Source organism: Neophocaena asiaeorientalis, unplaced genomic scaffold, assembly GCF_003031525.2.
Source record: "Neophocaena asiaeorientalis asiaeorientalis breed wild unplaced genomic scaffold, Neophocaena_asiaeorientalis_V1.1 scaffold39, whole genome shotgun sequence".
NCBI classification, from domain to species: domain Eukaryota; kingdom Metazoa; phylum Chordata; class Mammalia; order Artiodactyla; family Phocoenidae; genus Neophocaena; species Neophocaena asiaeorientalis.
The window spans coordinates 408,737-436,160 of NW_020175670.1; the positions used below are offsets into that span (position 1 = coordinate 408,737).

The window sequence follows — 27,424 nt, forward strand, 5'->3', positions numbered from 1 at the left end:
ATTAGTTCACAGAACAGTCATGGGTTTTATTTGTATTTCTTGGGTAGAGCATATGTGGGGCTAGAAAAAGTGTTTTGGGGTGTTACTAATGGGTGACAAATTTGGGGGCACTGTAGTTGTCAACTGATTATCAAGACTTTAGTCTTTCTAGCCATTTCTATCTGTAAATAACATTCTTGTTTGTTCTATAATGTTTTTCTATTTATTTTTTCTGTGGTGTGTCATACATGTTATCAATTTATTGTCTATATTGGGTGCATCTTATGAATTCTATGTTTCACAAGCTACTTGCTTATTCATTATCTATACTTAATTATCCTATGAATTTTACCTATACCTCATAAACTACTTGCTTAACTTACTATTTATGCTCAATACTTCTTATGACTTTCATCTATCCTGTTTGTTTTCTTATCCTTACAGTACAATTGAATACAGTATATGCAAATTGATCAGGGGACTCGAAAAATTCTGGTTCAGGTAGAGCACAGCGGGCTTGCTAAAGAAAGGCAGGTGATAAACATAGGGCTTTGAATGGAAGCATGGACTTTATTTTGCAGGCAATGGAGAGTTGCCAAAGGGAGGAAGGAGTAATATAGCTTTATTAGAAATATCACATATACATATGTAAATAAATGAAATGGAAGTAATATATGATAAATTCCCAATGAGTAGCTCAAATAAGATGATGGATGCCTTTCAAGATAGACAAAATGATGTCCCCCTGGTGTCATTTGTGTAGGCTTCAGGGAAGACGTAATATGTTAGAAAAAGGTTCTCCAAAGAAATTAAACACTTTTAAACTATGCACCAGGTGTATTATGATGTTTTATGTCTCATTTAATCCTTACAACCAGCCTAAGAGGTAGGTGTTATTTCAGACATAAAGGATGAAAAAGATCTAGTGAACTGGCTGAGGTCAAACAGTTAGGAAATGCAAGAGTAGGGATTTGGACTTAGGCAGTCTATGCTAGAGTCCAGCCCTTAACCCCTTGTACAAAACAACTTTCCACTGTTGGTGCTGGCAGTGGAAGTGAAGACAAAGCAAGGAGGTCTAAGAAAGTAATGGTTGGTAGCTGGCTAGTAAATGCTTTGGATAACCTGAAAGACAAAAGTAGAATTGACAAGATGCTTATAAACACGTTGTGAAATAATCCTTCATATGCTGTATATGGAAAGGTAACCATTGATATTAAAAGCCATCTTAGTGAGTTCTCACGCAGTAAAAAAAATTTGTATAAACAAGAACTAAAACTTCAGTTACAATCTTGTCAGGAAGCTATGCATAGTAAACATGAGACTCTTATGGGAATGTGATCTGGAGAAAAACAAGCTTTTGTCTTTCCAAGAACTAGGGACCATATATCTCTCGTGTAAGTCAAGGGTCTTTGATGGTAGTGAGCGCAGCACACCAGTCAACTACAACCCTTATGCAGTGCAAATTCTCAAGTTCTACTGTACATCATTTATTTCCATAATCTCAATTAAAAATAAAAACTAGGCCACTTTTATTTCAGAACCTAGAATGAAATATTCTCTGTAGCTACTCTCACATTGTGTCAGAAAATTTACAAGACATTTTTAGAAATAGGCAGACCTACTTGCACACTCTGATAGTAGGACCCTTATTTCGTGGGATGCTGACCTCCAAACTCTGTTGTCCATTCTAAAATGTTACCATTCCTATGTGCCACAACTACTGAGCCTGTGCTCTAGAGCCCCCGAGCGATAACTACTGAGCCCCCGTGACACAACTACTGAAGCCCATGTGCCTAGAGCCTGTGCTCTGCAACGAGAAGCCACTGCAATGAGAAGTCTGTGCATCACAGTGAAGAGTAGGCCCTGCTCAACACTAGAGAAAGCCCGTGAGCAGCAACAAAGACCCAACACAGACAAAAATAAAAAAAAATAAAAGTAAACAACAAAAAAAGATACCATCTGACACAAAGTGCCATTGTTTTATATTTCTTTTTGGTTAAGTATTTTTGAAACCAATTAACTCTTTTCTTAATTACAGAATTAAAGTTTTATTTAGCCCCTGGGAGCAGTCTGCTCTAAGAATATCTTTGTTTAATTATAAGACTGTTTATTTTGTGCTTTCACAGTCCAATCTTTAGGGCACTTAGATTCAAAGAACTGACAAGAAACAAGAGGAAATACCAAGTATGGTTGCTCTTTGACTTTGGTTGTAAGACCTTGACAAGAGAACACAGCTGGAAAACCACTTTAGAATTTCTTAGAAAAAACAACATTAATGGTAGAATTATATGATATAAACCCTATAGAGAGAAAAGGAAAAAAGTAATTTCCTGCTTGGAAGAAGGGAAATAAAAATTACAGATATTCTTGTCTACATGGTAGGAGGTTGAGGTAGTATGAACTTTGCAGGCTGAATATTGAACTAAACTTAGTCATTAGAAATGACTAAATGTGTAGGAGAAAACACCACTAAACTGACATTTATAAAGACATGCATTGGGTGCAGAGCTCTTTTTGGTTTAGTCCTACTTTGTAGAGTTTACATTAATTTTGTAAATTAATTGTACTCCATCTATAAAGTCTATTTTTTCATGTAAGGTAACATATTCATAGGCTATGGGGGTTAGGACCTGGATGTCTTTGTGGGAGTTATAATTCAGTGTACCACAAGATACATGACCTTCTAACCCTGTGGTGGCCTTACAGTTGGGATCTTTTAAGTAAGAATTTAACAACAGGTATGGAGTACTTACTGTAATATAAATCTGACACTTTGTTTTATATTGAAGTATAGTTGATTTACAATATTGTATTAGTTTCAGGTGTACAGCATAGTAATTCAATATTTTTTTATAGATTATACTCTTTAAGTAATTACAAAATAATGGCTATATTCCCCTGTGCTGTATGGTATATCATAGTTTATCTATTTTATACATAATAGTTTGTATCTCTTAATCCCATACCCCTATCCTGCCCCTCCACCCATCTAGCCCTCTCCCCACTGGTAACCACTAGTTAGTTTTCTACATCTGTGAGTCTGTTTCTGTTTTGGTTTTTTTTTAACATCTTTATTGGAGTATAATTGCTCTACAATGGTGTGTTAGTTTCTGCTTTATAACAAAGTGAATCAGTTATACATATACATATGTCCCCATATCTCTTACCTCTTGCATCTCCCTCCCTCCCACCCTCCCTATCCCACCCTTCTAGGTGGTCACAAAGCACTGACCTGATCTCCTTGTGCTATGCGGCTGCATCCCAGTAGCTACCTATTTTACGTTTGGTAGTGTCTATATGTCCATGCCACTCTCTCACTTCATCCCAGCTTACCCTTCCCCCTCCCCGTATCCTCAAGTCCATTCTCTAGTAAGTCTGCATCTTTATTCCCGTCTTGCCCCTAGGTTCCTCTGACCATTTTTTTTCTTTTTCTTTTTAGATTCCATATATATGTTAGCATATGGTATTTGTTTTTCTCTTTCTGACTTACTTCACTCTGTATGACAGTCTCTAGGTCCATCCATCTCACTCCAAATAACTCAGTTTCATTCCTTTTTATGGATGAGTAATATTCCATTGTATATATGTGCCACTTCTTCTTTATCCATTCATCTGTTGATGGACACTTAGGATGAGGATTTTTGCATCAATGTTCATCAGTGATATTGGCCTGTAGTTTTCTTTCTTTGTGACATCTTTGTCTGGTTTTGGTATCAGAGTGATGGTGGCCTTGTAGAATGAGTTTGGGAGTGTTCCTTCCTCTGCTTTACTTTGGAAGAATTTGAGAAGGATAGGTGTTAGCTATTCTCTAAATGTTTGACAGAATTCATCTGTGAAGCCATCTGGTCCTGGAAGATTTTTTTTTTTTTTTTTTTACGGTACACAGGCCTCTCACTGTTGTGGCCTCTCCCATTGCGGAGCACAGGCTCCGGACGCACAGGCTCAGCAGCCATGGCTCACGGGCCCAGCCGCTCTGCGGCATGTGGGATCTTCCTGGACCAGGGCATGAACCCATGTCCCGTGCATCGGCAGGCGGACTCTCAACCACTGCACCACCAGGGAAGCCCTATTTTTAGTTTTTTGAGGGATCTCCATATGGTTTCCATAGTGGTTGCTCTGATTTACATTCCCACCAACTGTGGACAAGGGTTTCCTTTTCTCCACATCCTCACCATCATTTGTTGTTTGTTTGTTTCATTTTTTTTCTGATGACACTCATTCTGACAAGTGTGAGGTGATATCTCGTTGTGGTTTTGATTTGCATTTCTCTAATAGTTAGAGACATTGAGTGTGTTTTCATCTGCCTGTTAGACATCTGTATATCTTCTTTGGAAAAATGTCTATTCAGTTCTTCTGCTCTTTTTACATTCAGATTGTTTGTCAGTTTGTTTGTTTTTGGTATTGAGCTGCTTATATAGTTTGGATATTAACCTCTTATTGGTGATACCATTTGCAAATGTTTTCTCCCATCCAATAGGTTTTCTTTTCCTTTTGTCCATGGTTTCTTTTGCTATGCAAAAGTTTTTAAGTTTAATTAGGTCCCATTTGTTTATTTTTGTTTTTATTTCTTTTGCCTCAGGAGACAGATCCAGAAAAATATTGGTACAATTTATGTCGAAGATTGTTCTATATTTTCTTCTAGGAGTTTTACGGTTTCAGGTCTTACATTTAGATCTTTAATCCACTTTGAGTTTATTTTTATATACGATGTAAAGAAATGTTCTAATCCCATTATTTTACATGTAGTTGTCCAGTTTTCCCAGCACCACATAGTAGGTTGCCAAGCCAGGATTTGAACCTATGACCTATGGCCAAAGTATGTTTTACATAAATGCTCCTGACATTTACTTTTACTTTCAACCACTACACTCATGCTCACAACAAGAATAATTCAAGTAGGATTTCTCCATATAATAAATTGGAAATTTCAAAATACTCCTTTTTCTCTTTTCCCTCCACCTTTTTTTTAGAGAAATTAAAGACCTATATGACAGTTGAAAAAATTGTACAGTGAACACCTGTTCTCTCCCCTTAGATTCAACAATTGCTAACATTTTACCACATTTGCTTGCTCATTCTCTCTATTCCTGTGTGTTTGTGTGTGTATGTGCGTGTATAATCATACAATATATAGAGTATTTCTGTGAACAATTTGAAAGTAATCGCAGCCTTCAGGATGGTTTACTTCTAAATGCAGTAGCATGAATCCTTTAAGAACAAGGATATTTCACACTACAACAAAATAACACAACCATTGTTACATGCAAGAAATTTAACTTTGAACATGTTTCATCCATATTAAAAATTATCCAGTTACCCCAAAATGTCTTTTATAACTCTTGCTTTATTTTTTTTTAGAGAAGTCCAGAATTGAATCAAGGACCAGATATTGTATTTCACTGACATGACTATTTAGTCTTTTTAGTTTCGATTAGGCCTTTGCCCCTTTTTTTCCTTTCTGTACGTTGATGTAGTTGAAGAGTTCAGGTCAACTTTCTTATAGAATGTCTCACAATCTGGATTAATTTTATTGTTTTGCAAGATTAGATTTAGGTTTAACACTCTTAGTGTGAAAACTACTTAAGGGATATGTACCTCCCATTGTTTCAACTCAAAAGTCACTTAGTATAAATTTATATTATTATTTTTAATGCTGAGTGAGACCACTTGGTTAAGGTACTGTCCACATCTCTCTTTATCCAGATCATATGACTTATCGTTTCAACGACTTTTTCATCTAGGCTCAATTTCTCTGAATCCTAGAGCAGACATTGCTTGTTGGTATACACTAAACCTGTTGCCAGCCTCTCCCTGACTATCTGGGGGACTCCAATTCCTCCAAGAGAGTCAGTTAGATGTAGCAAGGCTGGGCTTCTAGGAAACATTTTGCCCTCCTAATAAAAGGCACTGATAACATTGGCATCAACCCTCCTTCACTCTTTTCCTATTGGATCAAATGCAAATGTGGTCAAAAAGCAGAAAGAATTACAGAGAGACTAGTTTTATTACCCTCATTGATTTGTTGAACCAATGTCCACAGCCATCTACCTTTAGACTTTATTGTGTGAGAAAAACAGACTCACTTTTGTTTAAACCTAGTTCAATTTTCTTTTTCTTGCAAGAAGAATCCATCCTAACTGACTGAATCCATCATGGTAAAAAACACTAATCCTGGAATGAGCAACTTGACTATCCATCTGTACACTTTGACCAAATGCTTAAAGACAGTGTGGCACTGTTGTTCAGTACAGTTCCACCACAAATGTGTCGTCAACCTCAGTCAGACCATGAATTCAATTCTACATTCCTTTCAATTATGTTGAGTGAATTCTCTATCCTATTGAACTCAAGCAGCTATTCCAAATCATCTTTATTCTTCTTAAGTTCCCTGGATTATAGCCACCACATTTGGGACATTGCCTGGCAGGTAACCTCAACAAGAATAGGGATCCTCTGCCCTTCATCTACAGTGCTTGGAATATGTCCATCCTTGGCCTTCTGTTTGAGGTAAAACCCTCAATTGTTTCCACAATTCGATCCCCTGTCACCAATGCCTGGACTTTAATCAGACAATTATTTATCCTGTCTTTCACACCTCTATGTGCCCTTTTATGAAATAGTTCCTTCATTATAGCTTATAAACATGTTCCAAGCTCTGCAATACAAACAGACACACAAATAAAAAAAACCCTGCAAATAATGATAACAAAACGATTCTCTTGGCCATACCTCCTGTTCTAGCTACTGCCTTCCCTCTTTCCTTCCTTTCTTGGAAGACTGTCTTCTCACTTGGAAGAAGTAGCTTCTCTTACAACACAACTCAATCACTGCAGTTAGCCTTCTGCATTCAGAGGTCACTGTCTGTCTTACTGCCAAATCCCATGGCCAATATTCAGCTCTTACCTTATGACTCTCTCTGAAGGACAAGACTTGGTTGATGATTCACTGCTTCATAAAACTCTCAGTTCTCCTGGTTTACATTCTACTGCTTTTTCTAGTTTTCCTCCCATTTTTCTGACTTTCCAGTTTCATTTTTTTTCAATGGACTTCCTCTGTTTTGTTTATTCCTCAAATGATGACATTTCCCTCAGTGTGCTCTTTGGCCCACTGCTCTTCCTGTATACATCTGTTCTCTAAGTAATGGTAGATTTGATTTAGTGCTTGCTCTCCCCTGCTCTGCATTTGGCAGTTTTTCTGACTAATGACCTTATTTACCAACAGTGGCCTCAATCCCGCCACTAAATACTTGGGTATGGATCTACAGAAGTAATGTCTCAGCAGAAGTAACATATTTCAGTATAATTTTTCCCCAGCTCCTGTTCATTTTCCCACACTGGATGCTGAAAGTATCTGGCTTCCCAGATTCCCCTGTAATCTTCAACTTGTCTACTCACCGTATTGCTCCAGGACATTCCATTACAGACTTCTCTGATGCTCCAGACTTCCCATCTGGAATCTAACTTACATATCTTCTCTCCAAAATGAGTAAGGTTTTATTCCTTTAATAAAGCCCTTACTCCCAAATACTTATAATAGCGTTGTTTGTACTCTGTTTGACATCATCACCTAACTGGACATTTATGTGAGACAGAAATATGCCATTATTTAAGGCAGTGGGTTTTTGAGTTTCTTTGATACATGAATCTAATCTGTATCTTATTTATTTATTTATTTTTAAATTTTTGGCTGTGTTGGGTCTTCGTTTCTGTGCGAGGGCTTTCTCTAGTTGCGGTGAGCGGGGGCCACTCTTCATCTTGGTGTAATCTGTATCTTTATTAATCAGAGATAATGATGATTATTATTTGGGACATATTGATTTGAGATGCCTACTGACACTGAAGTGGAGATTTTAAATAAACAGGTGAATCATCAAATTTGGGCCTGAGGGATAGGTGAGGGTTAGAGAGAGAAACTTGGAAAAGATCAGCATATCGATATTTCAAGCCATGGAACTGGTTGTAGATTGAGAACAACGTTTAGCACTGAAGGGGAATCCTACATTCACAGATTTGGCAGAGGACAAATGGTCAGTCAGGAGACTGAGAAGAAGTGCTCAGCCAGTTAGAAAGATATAATTAAAGGTTAGAGGGTGTGACATCCTTGGAGCAAGAGAATATGATGGTTTAAGAGAAAGGTTTAAGTAAATGCTCCTGACAGGTCTAGTAAGATGAAGACTGATAACTTTCCACTGACATTAAGAAGATGAAGTTTCACTGATCACCTTGATAAATGGGTTGTGAGGTGAGTAGAATATCCTGAAGAAGTGGAGGCAACTCTTTCAGTGGCTTTTGCTATACGGTATGGGGTGCTAGCTGGACTATGCAGGGGATCAAAAAATATGTTACAGCATGCTTGTGTTCTGTAAGGAATAGCCCAGTAGAAAAAGGGAAAGTTTGTGATGTGGGAAAGAAAGGGGGATTGTAGAATCAACTTGAGTGGCCAGAGAGGATGGGAGCCAGTGTGTAGGTAAAGCCCTCAGCCTTAGATGACTGAAGTAGATACACTTCATCCATCATAGCTGTAGGTTGTCAGTGTATGTGGGGATATTTTCAGAAGCTTGGAAAATTTGCTAGTAGAAACATGTGGTAGTTCTCTTCTGACTGTTTCCTTTCATTAGTGAAATCTAGGCAAGAACAATTGCTGTAAGTGGGGTGGGATTGAAGACTTGAGGAGAGAAGAAAAGATGTGAAATAGTTGTTTCAGAGCATTGAAGAGTCATTTTAGAAAATGTAGTAGGATTGCTGGACAGTGCTGAGGGCTTCTTAGAGTTTGGTTATACATTTATAATTTGATTAGTTATCACTGTTAGGTTTTTCCCTTAATCATGTTTCTCCATTCATACAGGCATAGGGTAATTTTGTTTGGTCAGGGTTGGAGATTTTCTAGGCAAATACTATGGGACAGGAATAAGGGAGTTGAGTATATATGTAAATGAATAATCATAGTGACGAATAATGGATTATAAGCTCAGGAAGGAGGATATTGAACTCGTTGGGAGGAGGGTTGATGGATTTGAAGGTCAATGGGATTGCTATATTATTGAAGGGTTTTTGTTGGAAAGCTGGGAGAAATTAGAGAGAGATAAGTTTACTGATTCTGCGAGCTAGCAGAGAGAAAGTATTAGAAGTTTGATGCCCTTCAGAAACATTCTCAGGTAGTGGCAAAACAAAGTCCTATAAGCTGGTTGTTGCTATAGACACCAGTGTTTCCCAAACTATGGTTACACGCACACAGTATTCACAACTTTTGTCATATAATTATAATAAAAATAACAGTGATCATTAATTTGTATTCAGTATTTGCTATATGCAGATTCTAAGCATTAAATAATTTAATCCTCACAATAACGTTATGAGGTAGATACTATTATTATGTCCATTTTACAGATAAATACAAATAAAATCACTGAGGCATAGAGAGCTTAAGTAACTTATTAAAGTCACTTTGTCCCAAAGCGTCTGGTTTGAAGTGTCCGTCCTAACCAGTATATATATGGCCTCCTAATATTTGTACCACTGTGCTGTGATTTCCTCGTTATTTTCTTTTCATAGACTCGTTATATTAATACATTTTTAAAAAATTCACACCATTACAATGAATAAAAATGATTTATTGTAAATAATAAAAGATAAGTGTAAGATGATCATAATAAAAATAAAATATTATCCAATTCCAACTACTCAATGCTATATACCAAAGGCTCAGAGGGAATGGCTTGCTTTCTTTGTATTACAAAGAAGATCAGCAATTGTTGGAGGGAGACAAAAGCCTTGTGCCAGCTGGGAAAAATTACAAAACACTGAAATGGGCCAAAAAGATAACCTTTCTATGCTACCTCAGCCTTTCATTGTTGTTTGAGTTACTTTACAACTCAGTAACTTGTAGAAAATGATGATAACGCTAATGATTCTTATCCATAGAAACACAAATTGATTGTGTCAGGTGAATTGAAATTGATTATTGCACTGTGAATAGACCCATTTTGCTTCTCTTTGTCATTTCATTTCAGTATTCCTTATTTGTCTATAGATGTGGAGTCCTTTGAACCTTCCTTTGATCTGGTTGCAACATCTGACTGGTTCCCTAATTACTCAGTGTTAACTCTTTCACATGTGTTCCTTTTATATTGGTAGAAGACTCATAATTGTACTTTTACAAAACCTATCGTTCAACACACCAGATTTTTCTCCCTTTTGTAATCAGAAAGATGGGTAAGTTTTGCAAAGGGAATAATTTCCTTACTGAGTGGTTCAATACTATTTAATATTATTGTCATTTAATGTTCCTTAGAATTCACTCTCTAGGCAAAAGTCATCCAGTGTACCACTGCCACTAACAAGCACCTCACACTTTGACAACACTGAACTGGATTACTATTTCTCAGGCTTGGCTGAAAGTTTCACAGTTGCCTGTGGAAGTTAAAAGCTGCAGCTACAACAACCAATTATATGTTGTTGTGAACTTCAAGAGCATATATAGTTGAAAAGATGAAAGACAAGCAAACATTAGCCGAAAGGTATATATGTGCTAGGATGCATGAGGGGCTTACAAGCTGCTGGAAGAGGAATTGACCCAGGTTGGGGGGGTGTGGTAGAGGCTTCTTGGAGGAGGCCGGAGGTAGGACAAAGAACACTGAGTCAGGCACTGATGGACATGTTATAACATAAAGTAAGAGTGCACTGTGCAAACATCTAGAACCACAGAAGAATGTATGCTTTTACAGACTCACAGGCATAGAGAACAGACTTGTAGTTGCTAAGGGAGAAGGGGGGTGGGGGAGGGATGGATTGGGAGTTTGGAATTAGCAGATGCAAACTACTGTATATAGAACTGATGAACAACATGGTCCTACTGTATAGCACAGGGAACTATATTCAATATCTTGTGATAAACCACGAAGGAAAAGAATATGAAAAAGAATGTATATATATGTATATCCGAATCACTTTGCTGTACAGCAGAAATTAACACAACATTGTAAATCAACTATACGTCAATAAAATAAATTTTTAAAAATGCAAGAAAAAGCAGGAGCAGGAATGAGAATCCAACTGAATGCTATTAAGATGGACATTAAAGAGATTTGCAGGGGACTTCCCTGGTGGCGCAGGGGTTAAGAACCCGCCTGCCAATGCAGGGGACACAGTTTTGATCCCTGGTCTGGGAAGATCCCACATGTTGCAGAGCAACTAAGCCCGTAAGCCACCACTACTGAGCCTGTGCTCTAGAGCTCATGAGCCACAACTACTGAAGCCCGCATGCCTACAGCCCGTGCTCCTCAATAAGAGAAGCCACCACAATGAGAAGCCTGTGCACCGCAACGAAGAGTAGTCCCTGCTTGACGCAACTAGAGAAAGCCCGCGTGCAGCAACAAAGACCCAACGCGACCAGAAAAAAATTAATAAATAAATACTAAAAAAAAAAGGGACTAGTGTTTTTTTTTTTAAAAAAGAGATTTGCAAATGGAAAAAAAAAGAATGTGTGCTGTTAGAGAACAGAAGCAGTACAGCATGATTAGAAAATGAATTTTGATGTAGCAATTAGAGATGCGGTTGGGAAGTGGGTCAAAGGGCTTTAGCAGCCAGTGGCTTTCAAACTTTTTTTTGAATTCATTCTCCAACAAGAAATGCAAATAGATACATGTATACATATAACTGAATCACTCTTCTGTACACCTGAAACTAATACAACGTTGTTAATCAACTATACTCCAATATAAAATAAAAATATAAAAAAAGGAACGTACCATACTAATCAAGATATTAATATTAGAAACTGTGGGGAGAGGGAGTATTTGGGAAAGAAACACTCTGTACTCAACTTTCTGCAAATCTAAAACTGTTTTAAATATTAAAGTTTATTAATAAAAAAATAAATTTTAACTAATCTGATTGGTTAAAAAGTAAATGTATTTTACCTTTCAACTTAATACAACACACGAAAAATATTTAAGAAAAGTTTCATGAAGCAGCATTTACTTATAATGCACTTTGCTCTATTCTGTCCTATTCTATTTCATTCATTTGTAAAAATGCCTGTCATCACCCACTAAATTTGTTTTACTCATTAATGAGTGGCTGCACTTTGACCATCATTGGGTTTTGTTTGTTTATTTACTAAACTAAGGAACTTGGACTTTATCTTGAAATGTTTAAGCATGGAAGTGACCTGATATTCAAATGCTCAGTATTTGTTTGTTGACTGACTGAATGATTGAATTCATCCATCCATCAGTCCATCCATCTATTCATCTATCCTTCCAAACATCCCAGAGAAAGAGGGCACATTAAGGACTTTTCTTTGAGCAGATCACATTTCAGTTTGGTTCCCCAAGTGATTCAGAAGGGAAGATGCAAATAAGAATAATGAAAATGAGCAATATAGTAGCCAGTGCTCTGGCTGCAGGAACACCCAGTACAGCTTGTGCTTGCTGACCCCCAGAGTCCGTCTTTAAGGAGCAGCGAGACAGTTCATCTGAGTCACGAATTGTCACCATAGCTTCTGTTTCCTTAGAAACAGGGCAACTGGTGAAGCTCTTGGCTCTAAAAACCACGGTAAAATATCCAGTAGCCAGATGGTCTGGCAATTGAAATTGTCATGCCTTTGTGAGCATTTATCGTGAATTGGCATCACATGAGAAAAGAAAATCTTTCAAGTGCAAATGGAGCAGGGATGGAAAAGTGTGATGAGCAGGGGTCTGTTGGTAATTGGCATCGAGGTGCAGGCGAAAGGCAGAAACTTGGGGACTGAAGCTCCACCTAGTCCAGCAATTCCCAGCTAACTTCTGTTGTCATTGTTCCTGCTGCGTTCTCACTCATCGAGCCCAGCACTGTGAAATAAATGCTGTTTCCATCCTCACTGTGTCTAGGAACAAATGAAATTTTGAGCACTTTCAAATCCTTCTTAAAGAAAATGAATTTCTTATATATCTGCTGCAAATGGAAAATGCTAATCACCACTGGCCAGGAGAGACACGAAGTATTTTATATTCCCTGGCATATATTTCAGAGATTTCTGTGCTTTATCAATGCCCCTGCTACTGGCAAAATACTTACTAGACAATTATTTCTGAAGAGGCCATGTTATGACACTCAAGCAGTAGTAATGATAACTTGTAGTTATTAAGTGCCTACTATGTGCCAGACACTGTACTAAATACTTATTAACCTTATGAAAGCCAGTATAAGCTACATACTAGTATTATTCTCATTTTACAGATGAAGAAACTGAGATTTAGAGTTATTTAATCTGGTTAAGGTTACAGCCAGTAATTTGAGTGCAGGTAGCATACAGCCTATGCTCTGAGCCACTATACAGCTTTACCACATCTTCCCCAAAATAAGTGGTAAGATGTAGAAGCTTTAGAGTAGGGCTTTGTAAACTTTGTGTGTCATGGACCCCTTTTACGGTCAAGTTAAATCTATGGATGTCTTTTCAGAAAAGGTATAGATGCAAAAAAGCAAAGAAAGGATTACAAAGGCAAACAATTATTGTGAAATATAGTTAACACAATTTAAGAAGTATAGTAGTATATATGCTTCTTTGGTAATGTCTTAAATAAGATCAGACTGTGGGTTAAATATCCAGCATAATTTTGAAGCAGTAGAGTCATTTACCCTAATTTTCTTTCTTTAAAAAGCAGAAAATTTTTACTGATTTTTCACACTTAAAACTAATACATTTTTGTTGTGAAAATCAAGCAATACAAAAATCTCAAAACTGGGAATTTTATCTATAAGCTCACCTTTCAGAGAAAACTGTTAACACTCTGTTCTATATCCTTCCAGGATTTTTTAAACAAAATACTTCTAAAATATACTTATGCATAGTACTTTGCAAACTGCCTTTTTCACTTAATATATCATGACATTTACCCAAATTTTCAACGATACATTGAATTACCTGCAATAATTGTAATTAGATAGAAAATCTGGTGTATTAGTGCTTTCTTTTGGTTAAAAGTCACAAGTACTGGGCTTCCCTGGTGGCGCAGTGGTTGAGAGTCCGCCTGCCGATGCGGGGGACAGGGAGGGGTTCGTGCCCTGGTCCGGGAAGATCCCACGTGCCGCGGAGCGGCTAGGCCCGTGAGCCATGGCCGCTGAGCCTGCGCGTCCGGAGCCTGTGCATGATACTTCTATTAAGGTCTGTTGCTTACATTTATCATGGAAAGAAATGTTAAATTTCTAATAGAGGTAAGTGAAAATAAAAATGCAAATCTTTCCCAGCCAAGTTCAAGGACCCCTAGAGTTCTATCCATGGGCTTTTTTGGGGATCCATGCATACCAGATTAAGAGCCCTGGTTCTCCAACTGGGGCCATTTTGTCCCCTCACCACAGTGCATGGGACCTTTGGTAATGTCTGGAGACATATTTGATTGTCATTTCAGGGACAGTATACCTCTGACTTCTAGTCAGTAGAACCAAGTATGCTGTTAAATATTCTATGATGTCCAGGATATCCCCACAGAACAGAGGGTATCCAGCTGCAAGCATCAGTAGTGTAAACGTTAAGAAATCCTGCTTTAGAGCATGAAGATTTGGCTTTGAGTCCAAAATGCTGAGACTCATAAACTGAGTGATCTTGAAAAATATTTCCCTTCTGAATATTGCTTTCTTGACCTGTAAAATGAGGGTGTTAAGATTTATATCCCAGGACTTTTGTGAGTTTAAATAAAATAGTGTGAAGGTGTGTAATAAAGTAATGTATCACTCACGTTGTTTTCAAACTATGTTCTTTTGAGTCTTTGGATCACACAGGGTCATTTCAGGGGATATTTCTGAGGACTTATGGGGAGGCTACAAGGCCAGAATTTCAGGCATCTAACTTCCACTTTAACCAGAGGATTTCTGCTTTTTATTTATTTTATATATTACGTTTTTGTGAAAGATTATTATTGAAAAAGAAAAACCCTTTGCTTTCAATGTAATGCTAGACATAATTATTAAATATATCATGATAACCAAATATAAGAAAGGATTATTTATTTAGCATTTAATCCCTTGGACATACTACTAATTCAGGGGTTATGTTAGCTAGCATTACTTTGGTCAAAGTTTGAACACAGCGACTTGAGAAGAAAAATACACACTCAATTTGCTTCCATGTGTCATACTTTGGTGATATTCTCTTTACACAATCATTGAAAACACATCAGATAAAAGTAGCAAGACATTCATATTTCAAAACCACCTTTCCCCCTACTGCTGACACAGAACAGAACTTTCTCTTTCTCCGTTTCACGCATATGGTAATCAGTTTGCTTTCCTTTGAACTAGATAATTGTAAGAATCACAGAGTACCCAAAGCCTGTCCATGTATATTTATGTTCACTAACACAGTTACACAAGGGATCCGCAGAAATACTACTGGTTCTGTTAGTTTAAATTAAATTCCTTAATCAATCCCCTGAGAAGTGTTATCCAGGAGGTAACTGCCGAATGTGCATGAATCATTTATGTGCTTTGTTCTATAACAGTTTTGGGAGGTCTGCAAATGTGAATTCTGCACAACGAAAATGGGTTGCTGACATTAGACAAGGCATCCAGTGGTTTCCAAATCTTGGAAACCTAATAACACAGGCTCTACACAGCAGAGCACAGGTGCCATGAAGTTTCCTCACTTAACCTCCCTGCATTCACCTCCCTTAAAAGTAGCAGAAGCTAACATCTGCTGATTGCTTCCTTATGCCAAGACTTGATTATTATTTAGTTCCCAGAATAGCTTTGTGAAGTCAGAACTATCACCATCACCCACTTTATCAACTGAGGAAACCATCGCTTAGAGAGGTTGAGTAATTTACCCAAGGTTACTTAGTTTGTAAGTAGCTGAAGGAGGATTGGAACCCAGATCTTTTTGATTTCCGAGTACATGGTCTTAGCCACTACTAGAGACTGCCTATCCTAATATAACCCTTCACCTCTTCCCTGCCCCAGCAATGTGGTGACTATTTAAGCACTGCATTTGCAGTTGGACTAGGGGTGGGATTGGTTACAAGGGGCTAGACCACTCCGGAATGCTTGTTTCTCTGTTGCTCTCTTACCAAGGGTAACTTGCTATAGATGTAAAGAGGAAATAAATGTCAATTGTACCCTTTGTGGATTTTTCTGTATGTGCTTCAATGTACTCTGAAGTCCTTCCTCACTCCTTTGCCCAGGTAGCTGGATTTGAACCACTCATTGGCCTAAAAGGAAGTTGTCAAAATAGATCCAGAGAACAAAATTGTCAAAATTTCAGCTCTTGGACTTTTCAAAGGCTTTATGTCAAGTATGACATGAAAACCTACCTAATCTAGTTTTTGACCTCCTTCCCTAGACTGAAAAAGCAATCTTCTTTAGCTGAATGGGGGTGGCCATTTGGACAGCAGGTAGGTCAAAAGGAAGGATCCCTAAGCGCCACATAGTAGGTCGAGTTAGCCAGCAGCACTGATGATGAGACAGCATGGCCTTGTGAGTGGACATGGACAAAGCCCAGGCTTTCAGTTCCCCTTCTCTTCTCCCACTGGTGAGAATTCTGCAGTGAGAACAGCCAGTGTACCGTCTTTTAAATTTCCTGTAGAAGCGATGCCTGCCTATGTGCCTAAGACTTTGCTCGACCCTCCATTTGGCTTCCTTGGATGTGTAATAATCTTCTCCACATGCTGGAATTGAGCAACTGGGGTCATGTGACACTTCTAGGGGTGATGAGGGTGTATGGAGAAAAGAACTCCTTATCTAGGCAATGTGCAGTGATTGGAACCAGTCTGCTATATCTAGTAGTTCACAGATAGCCATAGAAAATAATCCCTTCCTTGCATAGATAATTATATATTCCCTTTATTTTTATTTATTTTATTTATTTATTTTTGGCTGTGTTGGGTCTTCGTTGCTGCATGCGGGCTTTCTCCAGTTGCGGCGAGCGGGGGCTACTCCTTGTTGTGGTGCGCGGGCTTCTGATTGTGGTGGCTTCTCTTGTTGCAGAGCATGGGCTCTAGGTGAGTGGGCTTCAGTAGTTGTGCGCGGGCTCAGTAGTTGTGGCACACAGGCTTAGTTGCTCCTCGGCATGTGGGATCTTCCCGAACCGGGGCACGAACCTGTGTCCCCTGCATCGGCAGGCGGATTCTTAACCACTGTGCCACCAGGGAAGCCCTATATTCCCTTTAAAGAGTCAATAACTGTTCTCTAATAATTGTAAGATCCCCGAGGGAGTGTAATAATAATGAGTTCCAAGACTATGGATGATCTTATATTGACTGAGGTAATTTACATACTAATTGTAAAAGCAACTAACATTAACTGAATTCTTAACTGTGTGCCTGGCATTAGGTTTAACATTTGACATATATTATTGCTTATAATTTGCATAAAATCCTTACGAGATAATATTTTACAGATGGAGAAACTGAGGCTATGTGAAGTCAAGTAAATTTGGCGGAGGTCAGAAAACTGGCAAGAGGTTGAATTTGGATTTGAGTCAGCTACTCTTGGTTGAACAAGAAGCAGAACAATAATGAAGAAGAGGGCCACATAGGAAAGGGGGATGATGGGAACATCCATCCATTTTTCCTGAAGGAAAAAATATATTTATGTATGTATGTAAATGTTTGTATGTATATAAGTGTGTATATGTATATGCATGTGTAGAAAGAATCTATTTTCAATATACGTGTGTATGTATCCCCACAAACCTATATATACATATATACATATATGTATATACATATATATATATATATATATATGGAGAGGGAGAGGAAATCTACCTTTAATGTTTGTTCATCTATGGTCTGCTTTCAAAGAGATTTACTCTTCTGTGGGAGGTAACATCAATCTCAATAATAATATAATAATAACTAGCAGATATCCTGAGTCTGGAGGGGATGACTTGACTTCATTCTTTTATATAATAATCTTTTAATTATCTGACTCTTTCTCAAAGCTGTAAGTTTCCATCAGGCAGGCAGTGACTGTAACTTGTTTATTCTTTTATTCCAGAGCCTAGCACAGCCCCTGACTAGCCCAGGGTCACCCAACCAGACAACTAGTGGGATTCAGACTCAGGCAGTCTGACACTAGAGCCAAACTCTTAACCATGGCTTTGCCCTGTCTCTACAGAACGATCCTCTTCCAAATGCACTGCACTGTGATTTTATGGCAGGGCTGCTTCTTTGGTGTGGGTATAAATCAGATTCTCCTTATATTCTGCTCATAAGTTTGGTATGAAATAAACTACCTGGAGAAATGTTGCCTGACTCCAAGGTTAAGAACAAAGCCTAGTATCCATAGCCCCTCACATCATCGTGCCAATTTCTTATTTAGCTTGTGCATCGAAACATGAATAAATATAGCATATTAGGATGTCCTAGATGACTAGGAGCTGCTTGGGAGGATTTTATTCGGCAAAGCCTCTGTATGATAGATAGAAATGTACAAGAATACTGCACATAGAAAGTGGGCACAGAGGGAACTTTCCTCAACATAATAAAGGCCATATATGACAAACACACAGCCAACATCTTCCTCAATGGTGAAAAACTGAAACCATTTCCACTAAGATCAGGAACAAAACAAGGTTGCCCACTCTCACCACTCTTATTCCACATAGTTTTGGAAGTTTTAGCCACAGCAATTAGAGAAGAAAAGGAAATAAAAGGAATCCAAATCGGAAAAGAAATAAACCTGTCACTGTTTGCAGATGACATGATACTATACATAGAGAATTCTAAAGATGCTACCAGAAAACTACTAGAGCTCATCAATGAATTTGGTAAAGTAGCAAGATACAAAATTAATGCACAGAAATCTCTTGCATTCCTATACACTAATGATGAAAAAATTTGAAAGTGAAATTAAGAAAACACTCCCATTTACCATTGCAACAAAAAGAATAAAATATCTAGGAATAAACCTACCTAAGGAGACGAAAGACCTGTATGACTGAAACTATACAAGTAAAAAAAAAAGGAATGCTGCACATAAATAATTGATGCACATATGAAGAAGATTCTTAAGGCTTTTTAAAGACAATGCACCATAAGATTTTTTTGTTTTCATATTTTTGTTTTTTTCTAGGATGCTGTAGGTAGGTAATATAAATTATGGATACTCAGCTTGTGGATAATTAAGTATTGAATAAGCTACAGTTCACTGCAGTGATGATTCACATCATCTAGTTTGTGGATAATCGATTGTGGTGCTCTTGTCCCGGTTTTTGGCTCTGTTTACTGCCTATAAGCAGTCTCATAAAATTAGACTGAGGCAAAGTCAGAAAGTAGAAATAAAATGTGTACAGAGAAATTCAATATAGCACTATTTATAAAAGTGCTAATAGTCCAATAATAGATTAATAGTTAAATAAGTTTTGGCATATCTGGATAAAGGAATATTATTATAGTAGAATAGCATTTATAATGAATACTTTTTATGATGAAATGCTTAAAATATGATAGACAGTGGACTATCTTGAATATTCGACATCTGGAATGAATCGAATACCCTTCCTCCTCTACAGGACAAAATTATTTTCAGTAATAATCATGAAATGTAACAAACAGTAACAATGGCCAGAAAAGAAATATGAATAGGCCAAGGTCACAGAGCAGAGCATTGACTGCTAGAGAATCATGTTGCCTAAGGAATATGCCCAGAAGAGGACAGTAACAATGGCCAGAAAAGAAATATGAATAGGCCAAGGTCACAGAGCGGAGCATTGACTGCTAAAGAATCATGTTGCCTAAGGAATATGCCCAGAAGAGGAGGAAGAGGAAAGAACTAAAGTGTGGAAGGACTCTTTCTCAGGAATGGTTGACTTTTGAGGATGTAGCCATCGAATTCACTCAGGAGGAGTGGGAATGCCTGGACTCTGCTCAGAGGACGTTGTACAGGGACGTGATGGTGGAGACCTACAGGAACTTGCTTTCCGTGGTTTCCACAGCACTCCTTCACCCATCCCTCCACCTTCCACATCACTCACACTGTAGAAATGATCCCTCTGTTGAACTGTTGGACAACATTCTCAGGACAGGACCTATGTCACCATCTGCCACCGTGATGACTCAGAAATCATTTCCTGGAGGGATGGCTGAATATCCTTAGTACTTAACACAGCTGACTTCTTCTTGCATCTCCTTTGAGGTTTTTTTCTAAACTCCTGATATTAGTTGTATTATCATGTAACGTGTCCTCCCTGGGTGGGTGCTCGTGCTTAAGAATAAGTTGTCTCAGTCTGTAGTCCAGCTGGAAATCCTGTTTCCCTCACTACTTCATGTGCCAATTGGGTTAATGTATACAAACTTGTGTGTCTCTTGCCCTGATTTGAAAAATCGTGTTAATTTACCTCAAGAGTTTTAAAACAAGTTCATGCTGTTAGATTGCTTAGAATATTGTGTGTTTTGTCGTAAATAGTCAAAAGTTAGTTTTTTAGAAAAAGATATGCTAGTATTCTGTCATGTTTTTCATGATATGCCTTTGTCTGCATTATACCTTGTTTGCTTTTCCTTTGCAATTTTTTCTCAACAACATTGTGTCTGATCCCAGTTAATGAATATAGAACGTGCTCACTGTTTATTCCATATATTTTGGAACCATTTAACTGTACTGCATAGGTAGGGGTTGCTCTACTTGTTGGCTGTCGGAAAAATGGAGAATATTTTACACATTAATTTATAAGCATGATTTATAGATGATGGTCTTTCAGCATGTATTATGCAATACAGCTGTCATGTACTACTAAAAACATATATATGAATAGTAAAATTCTTCTATTCTTGAACTCTTCATGTGATTACATACCAATATAGAAAATATTGTGTATAAGAATGACAGAACTGAAGTAACTCAAGTTCTATTACTTTATCTTTACAACCACTGTGCCACAACTGTTTATTTCAAATCTATTGTCTATATGCAGGGGTGTATAGGACATAAGACTTGAATACATGAACTAGTGAGCTCAAATGATTCTGAACCCTATGAAACTTACTTTTGGGAGGAGAGGAACACAGTAGCTAATCCTCTGTCATGGACTACACAAGGAGTCCTTTGAATTAATTCCCATGTAGATCACAAAGTTAAAGTGTAAGAACTAAAATGTGCTAATTTGAAGCTTAAATATATATATTATATAAGTAAAACCCATCAGTGTCTGCACTAATTCTTTAGAAATTAGACCAACAAAACATATTTTTGGAGAAGTATTCTATTCCTGATATTTAGAATTGCTGGAGCATTGTGATAATATAAAGCAGGCTAAATTTTAATTGGTTTTATTTATTATTACTTTTAATTTCTCTACAATGCCCTTCCCACTCCCTTATTGGTTGCACATGGGGTGAACTACTTCTACAGTTCTACTCCTGAAATTCCATTGATGACAAATCTCAGGAAGAAAAAAGGATATAAAATTGTGTATAAGATATACTGGTAAAGGGCCTTTGAGATTCCTTTCTGCACAAGGAAAGCTGAAATGGTCCGTGAGGTGTCTGGAGTTTCTGCCATTTGTGATATCTGAAACTAAACATGTGACCTGGGCAAGGATGGAGTAAGCCAGGTAAAGAGATGCTCCGTATTGGATAATGGCCAATGGACCAATCAGAGCCTCTTTCTAGAGAAATATGAACGCCAATGCTCAGATGAGATAGGTTAATTACATCTGAATATTCATGAAGCTATTGTTTTGGTTCTTTACGGAGTCAGTCTTAGAGGCACTGCCACCCAAGTGATTATCTACTACGTGTCTTTTTGTTTTTGTTTTTGCTTATTATATACCCTCCATTATCTCTGTGGACCAAACTTAAAGAACGGTTCAGTTAAAAAAATGAACAAACAAAATAGAGATATGATATAAACACTAAAAGAGAATATATAAAATATTTAACAATGGTTAGGCTCTCTGGGTTGTAAGATAATGGATATTTCCTTAGCTTCTTTCTATATTTCCTATATTATCTATCATGAGCATGTGTTGCTGGTTTTTCAGGAAATTTTTTTTTTATTAAAGATAACTATATTTTCTATTTTCATCTTGATTTGCTTTAAGAGGAGAGAAGGAACCACCTTTATATCTATAATTCCTTGCACAGAAGTAAGTTCACTTTCCTCTGGAAAAACTGAGTGCGTAATAAAAGGCTATAACCTGCTGAGGTTAAATACAGTTTATCCTGGGCTAGTTATCTGAATTTTTATTCCTATGCTGTAGGGTAAACAGACCATTTGAAGTTTTTTCCAGGTTAGTAAGAGACCAAGATAATTGTAAGGTAGTTACCTTGGACTAGAAAGGTGAGGTGGGTTAGTGCTTTTAACAATCTCTTGCCTATACGGCAAGGTTATTTTTGAAGACAAGAGTACCAAATGTTCCAAGTTCCCACAGTTGTCATGGAAACCTTTTTAGCTAGCTGAATAGGTTAGCAGTATTTTATGTTCCCCACTTTGTCAAATACAAGAAGACATGATCCCAGCTTTGCATTACTAATCAGAAAACTTCTGTTTTCAAGTCTTCTAGCCCTTGATTAGTCACATTGTCTTAATGTGTTTTTTTTTTTTTCCCTTTTCCACAACATAAAGCAACAGGCAGTTTCTCTTTCAAAAATCATTCCCACTTCAGAAGCAGAGCCAAAATTGTGACTGGGATGACCTTGTTGTGCTTGGGAGTAATACTGCCAGCAGCTCTGAAAGGCTCCTGCAGGTTAATTTAGGCTCCTGCTGAAACTCTTCTGATTTGTACTGACTTTCAATGGTTCCCTGGAGGTAAACTCACTTGCTAATAGGCAGGAATTATTCCTCATTTTAGGAGCAACAGTCTGCCCATACCAGCTTATAAAGCACAGGTAAGCTTTAGGAAAAAGGCACCCTAAGGCTAAAACCAAAACAGCCAGGTCACATGGGTAAATTCAGATCCAGCAAATCTGACTTTTTCCTCTTATACATCTGCAACAACCCTTCACATTGCTTTGGAAGGTAGAAGTCGTCTAAGAATACAGAGGAAAATTGGAAAACTAACAATGGCATTGCAGCAATAGACTGACCACTTTGAGTAACTAGTTAAAACTGGAATTTGTTGGGCTTCTTTAAGTGTCACCAGACACAGAAAGCCTTGTTTGTGTATGGGGGAGGCAGCTGACAAGGGTACCAGTACCTTACAGCATCTGGCTTGTTAAGTAGTGTATAAGTAACAATTAAGTATAATGTAATAATCAAGAATGTGGGATTTCCAGCTATGTGAATTTGGGGAGTTCATCTTGTCTCTTGGTTTCTTTATTAGTACAATGGAAATTACCAATAACATCTATCCCATAGGGCTGTAGTGAGGATTAATAAGTTAATACATGTATACTGCTTATCAGCCCTGACCACAATACATGCTAAATAAATATGTTTGCAGGATAAAGGCATGGGGGGAAGACAGGAGTGATGGGAAACAAAGAAGAATAAAAAGAGACAATAGAAAACAAAGAGGGGAAAATGACCATGGAAGAACTAGGTGCATCTGGCTATAAGGTAGCATCATTAACAGTTACCTCAACTATTGGATGTTGCCCAAATTTCTGCCCCAGCCCTAGACCTCACTGGACCCTACCTCTCATTGGATGCAACTAAATGAGACAAGTTGACAAAATTTGTTGGACTGACACAGTGGTTTTCATTATCTAATCATGACCCATTATTTCATTATCTGCTTTTTGTTCTTAAATATTTGAATGTCTGTTCTGCACTCAAGCAATGATGCTTGCCAAAGAAACCTCAAGTTAATAATGAAGTGCATAACGAAAACCACTCTTTCAGTGGGGCCAAAGAGGTTGGGAATTAGGAGGTTTCAGCTTTGCCATAGCAGAGTTATCTTTTTTCCGGGAATTTAAATAGTGAAGAAAAATACATTTGTACATTCTTGAAAACTAAAAGTAATAAACTGACTGATGGAAATGGATAAAAAAGAAAGCAACTTAAATGTCACTGAGTAAACCTTGAAGACTGCATAAGACCAGACCAAATTCAATTATTTTGGAAACCATCGAAACAAATTGTAGCACAGATCACAATTCTAATATAAAACTAAAAAGTGGATGCCAAATGAGAAGCTAGGCATGAAAATAAAATAGCTTGTGTTCATGTTTTTTTATGAAACATGTTTTCCTATACTCATAAAATGATTTTTTATACACACATTTTCATAATTTTTGAAGACTTTCGTGTAATAATAAATCATAACCTGTGTATTGTAAATTGTATTCACTAATCAATCACGTTATTCCAATACATGTTATGAAAATTTGCCTAGTAGGAAAGATGCCCTACTCCTGGCAGTTGATAATAACAATTATATTGTGTTTTAATATTATAGTATATATATATTGTTCTGCATTTATTCTCTTAGTTTTTTCATGTGGCTCTTCTCAAGCAAACTACACGCTCCAAAAATCTTATTCCGCATGAGCACAGAATGTCAGGTAATAAATATGGTACAAATGAATGAATGGCTAAGTAACAGGCATTATGTTTTGAAGAGCTTAGTAAATAATAAAATAAAATGATATTCTCACTTCTTAGAAATGAGTTAATTCTTATTTAAATCAAATATTTTTATCAATGTAATACATGCACATAGTGAAAAAAAATTAAAAGATTTTAAGGAAATAAAGCAGCTCCTGCCCACTCTTTTCCATCCTTTAAACTAGCTCTCTAGAGAAATAACTTTGAACCATTTTAGCTTTTTCTTCTGGTACTAACTTTAATATTCTAAATATTATGCTTCTACCACTGTCTTTCCACAGGCAATTCTCTGACACCAACTTAATGTCTCACAATTCAGTTGAATCTGGAGTTAGTACAGACCTCACAGGTTGAGGGGCTCAGTCCCACAAGACTGCTCCCACTTGCTCCCACTTTCAGATGTCAACTGCAAGTCCTGGATGTTCCCAAGCCCCCCACACTTCTTCCTGTTTGGCTACAAATTTGGAAGTTTCCATAACCCTCCATCAGGTCTGAAAATTTGCTAGCACAACTTACAGAATTACTGGAAGTGCTGTACTTACAATTACAGTTTTATTATAAAGAATACAAATCAAGAGCAGCCGAATGGAAGAGATGAATGGGGTAAAGTCTTGTGGAGGGAGAAGGGAGGACCCAGAGCCTTCACGCCCTCTCCTAGTAGAGTCTGGGTGTGCCACCCTCCCAGCACATTGATGTGGTCACCAACCCAGAAACTCCCTAAGCCTCATTGTCCAGAGTTTCCTATACTCATAAAATGATTTTTTATACACACATTTTTTTTATACACACATAAGGTTTCCTTATGAAGCATGATTGGTTAATGTCACTGGCTACATGATTGAACTGAATTTCTGGAGGTTGTGAGATGGGAGTAAAAATTCCAGTGCCCTAGTCACTTGGTTGTTTTTTCTGCCAACCAGCCCCCATCCGGAAGCAATTTAGGAATCCAACCTCATTAGCATAAACTCAAGTATGAGTGAAAAAGGCTTTATATGAATAACAAAATACACTCCTATCACTCAGGAAATTCCAAGGATTTTTTGAAGCTCTGTGACAGGAACTAATGAAAAACACCAAATAATATTTATATTTACATAGTTATTTATTGATTTATATATATTACATGGTATAATATATATAAGTTTATATATTTTTACTACTATTTAATTTTCTATTGCCTTCCTTTTATCATAGTTGACTATTTAGCTTTTTTATACCGACCTCCATTACTTTTTATTTGTCCACATAATTTATATATATGTATATATATTCATATATACGTAAGTTTAAATTAGAGGTTAGTGTTTGTATTATTATTATTATGCTTATAAAAGTATTGTTCACTGTGAACCAATGAACAACGTACCATAATTGTATTTCTTTTCTTGTACAAGTTGCGTTCCTCTTTGATTTACTAATTGCCTCATTTTTAAAATTCTTCTGTTTTTATATTTTTTCAAATTCCGTTACAGTTTGTCACATTAATATTTATACTATTTTAAAATACTCAACCAGTGCCCCCCACTCCATGCCCACATCCCAGTCATCCCCTCCCCCAACTCTTTTTGTTCAGTGTAGGCTGGTTGCTCTCCAGTTTGGCACAAACCAGTCATTTTCAGACTTCTCACACTTCATTTAGTCTTTCCTATTAGGTTCTATAATCTCACTTATATTGCACGTGTTTCTTTGAAATTATTATTATCATTATTACTGTTATTACTATTGCTATTATTAGTACATTGTTTTATTATTTTAGTTATTTCATTCTGCTACAGCAAGAGCTATAGCAACAGTCTAAAAATGTATACAGATGAAGGTAAATTTTTCTAGGTCTTGAATATCAGAAAATTTTGTTTTTCTACTTTTATATGTGATAGATGATTTCTTATACTTAGAAGGTGAAATCATTTCCCCTCAGAATTTTTAAGGTACATCTCCACTAGTAACTCTAGATTCTACTTTTGCCTATGAGAAGTCAGATGCCACTTTGATCCTTATTCTTTGCATGTGACTTAAACTTCCTTCGCGGGAGCTCTCAGGAATTCCATCTCCAAGAGGCTGTAATTTCATTCTGGTGGGCTTTGGAGTGGGTCTCTTTTATTTACTGATCTGGGGGATTCTTTCAACCTGAAAACTAATTTTTTCCAATCTTTGAAACTTTCCTGAATTAATTTGATAATTTCCTTCCTTCTATTTGTTTTCATTCTCTATGGAACAATTGTTTTGATGGTTGGCCTCTTAACACTTGAATTTCTGTTTTTTTCTCTTTTCTCCTTTTTTTTTTTTTTTTTTTTTTTTTTTTTTATTTTTTTTGCTTTTTATTGCACTTTCTCTGAGGTTTTCTTGGATGTCCTCTCTACTCTTTTACTGATATTTTTTTCCCAAGAGCTATACAATTTTTACATTAGTTATCTTTCTGTTCTTTAAAAAATAGCATCCCATTTGTGTCTTATGAATACAATCTCTTTTTTTTTTTTGCGGTACGCGGGCCTCTCACTGTTGTGGCCTCTCCCGTTGCGGAGCACAGGCTCCGGACACGCAGGTTCAGTGGCCATGGCTCACTGGCCAAGCCGCTCCGCAGCATGTGGGATCCTCCAAGACCGGAGCACGAACCCGCATCTCCTGCATTGGCAGGCGGACTCTCAACCACTGCGCCACCAGGGAAGCCCACAATCTCTTCTTAAATATCTCTCTTTTTGTAATTATTTTCTGTTCCTTGTACTGTCTGTTTTCTTCTAATTTCCTTATCTCTCTTCTGTCTCTGATGTAAAAGGATTTCTTCATATTGATGTTACTCTTACTCTTTGCTGTTTGTTCATTTTAAGAGTGAGGCACTGAAAAGAGGGGCATGGCTTCTCAGCTAATGGTCTGCATTTGAGACTTGCCTTTTGGCAAGTGTTACTAACTTTAAGTTTCCTCTGAATTTTTTCAGAGACAAGTCCTTAAGCAGTGTATATACTCTGGGATGTTGTGGTCTATGAGCAGAA

The 27,424-nt window shown here is 37.3% G+C and overlaps 1 protein-coding gene across 3 annotated transcripts in view; it reads right to left on the reverse strand.

The window, feature by feature from the left end:
• GABRB1 (gamma-aminobutyric acid type A receptor subunit beta1) overlaps positions 1-27,424 on the reverse strand; it is a 377,569-nt gene that overhangs the window by 115,511 nt on the left and 234,634 nt on the right. The window lies entirely within an intron of this gene.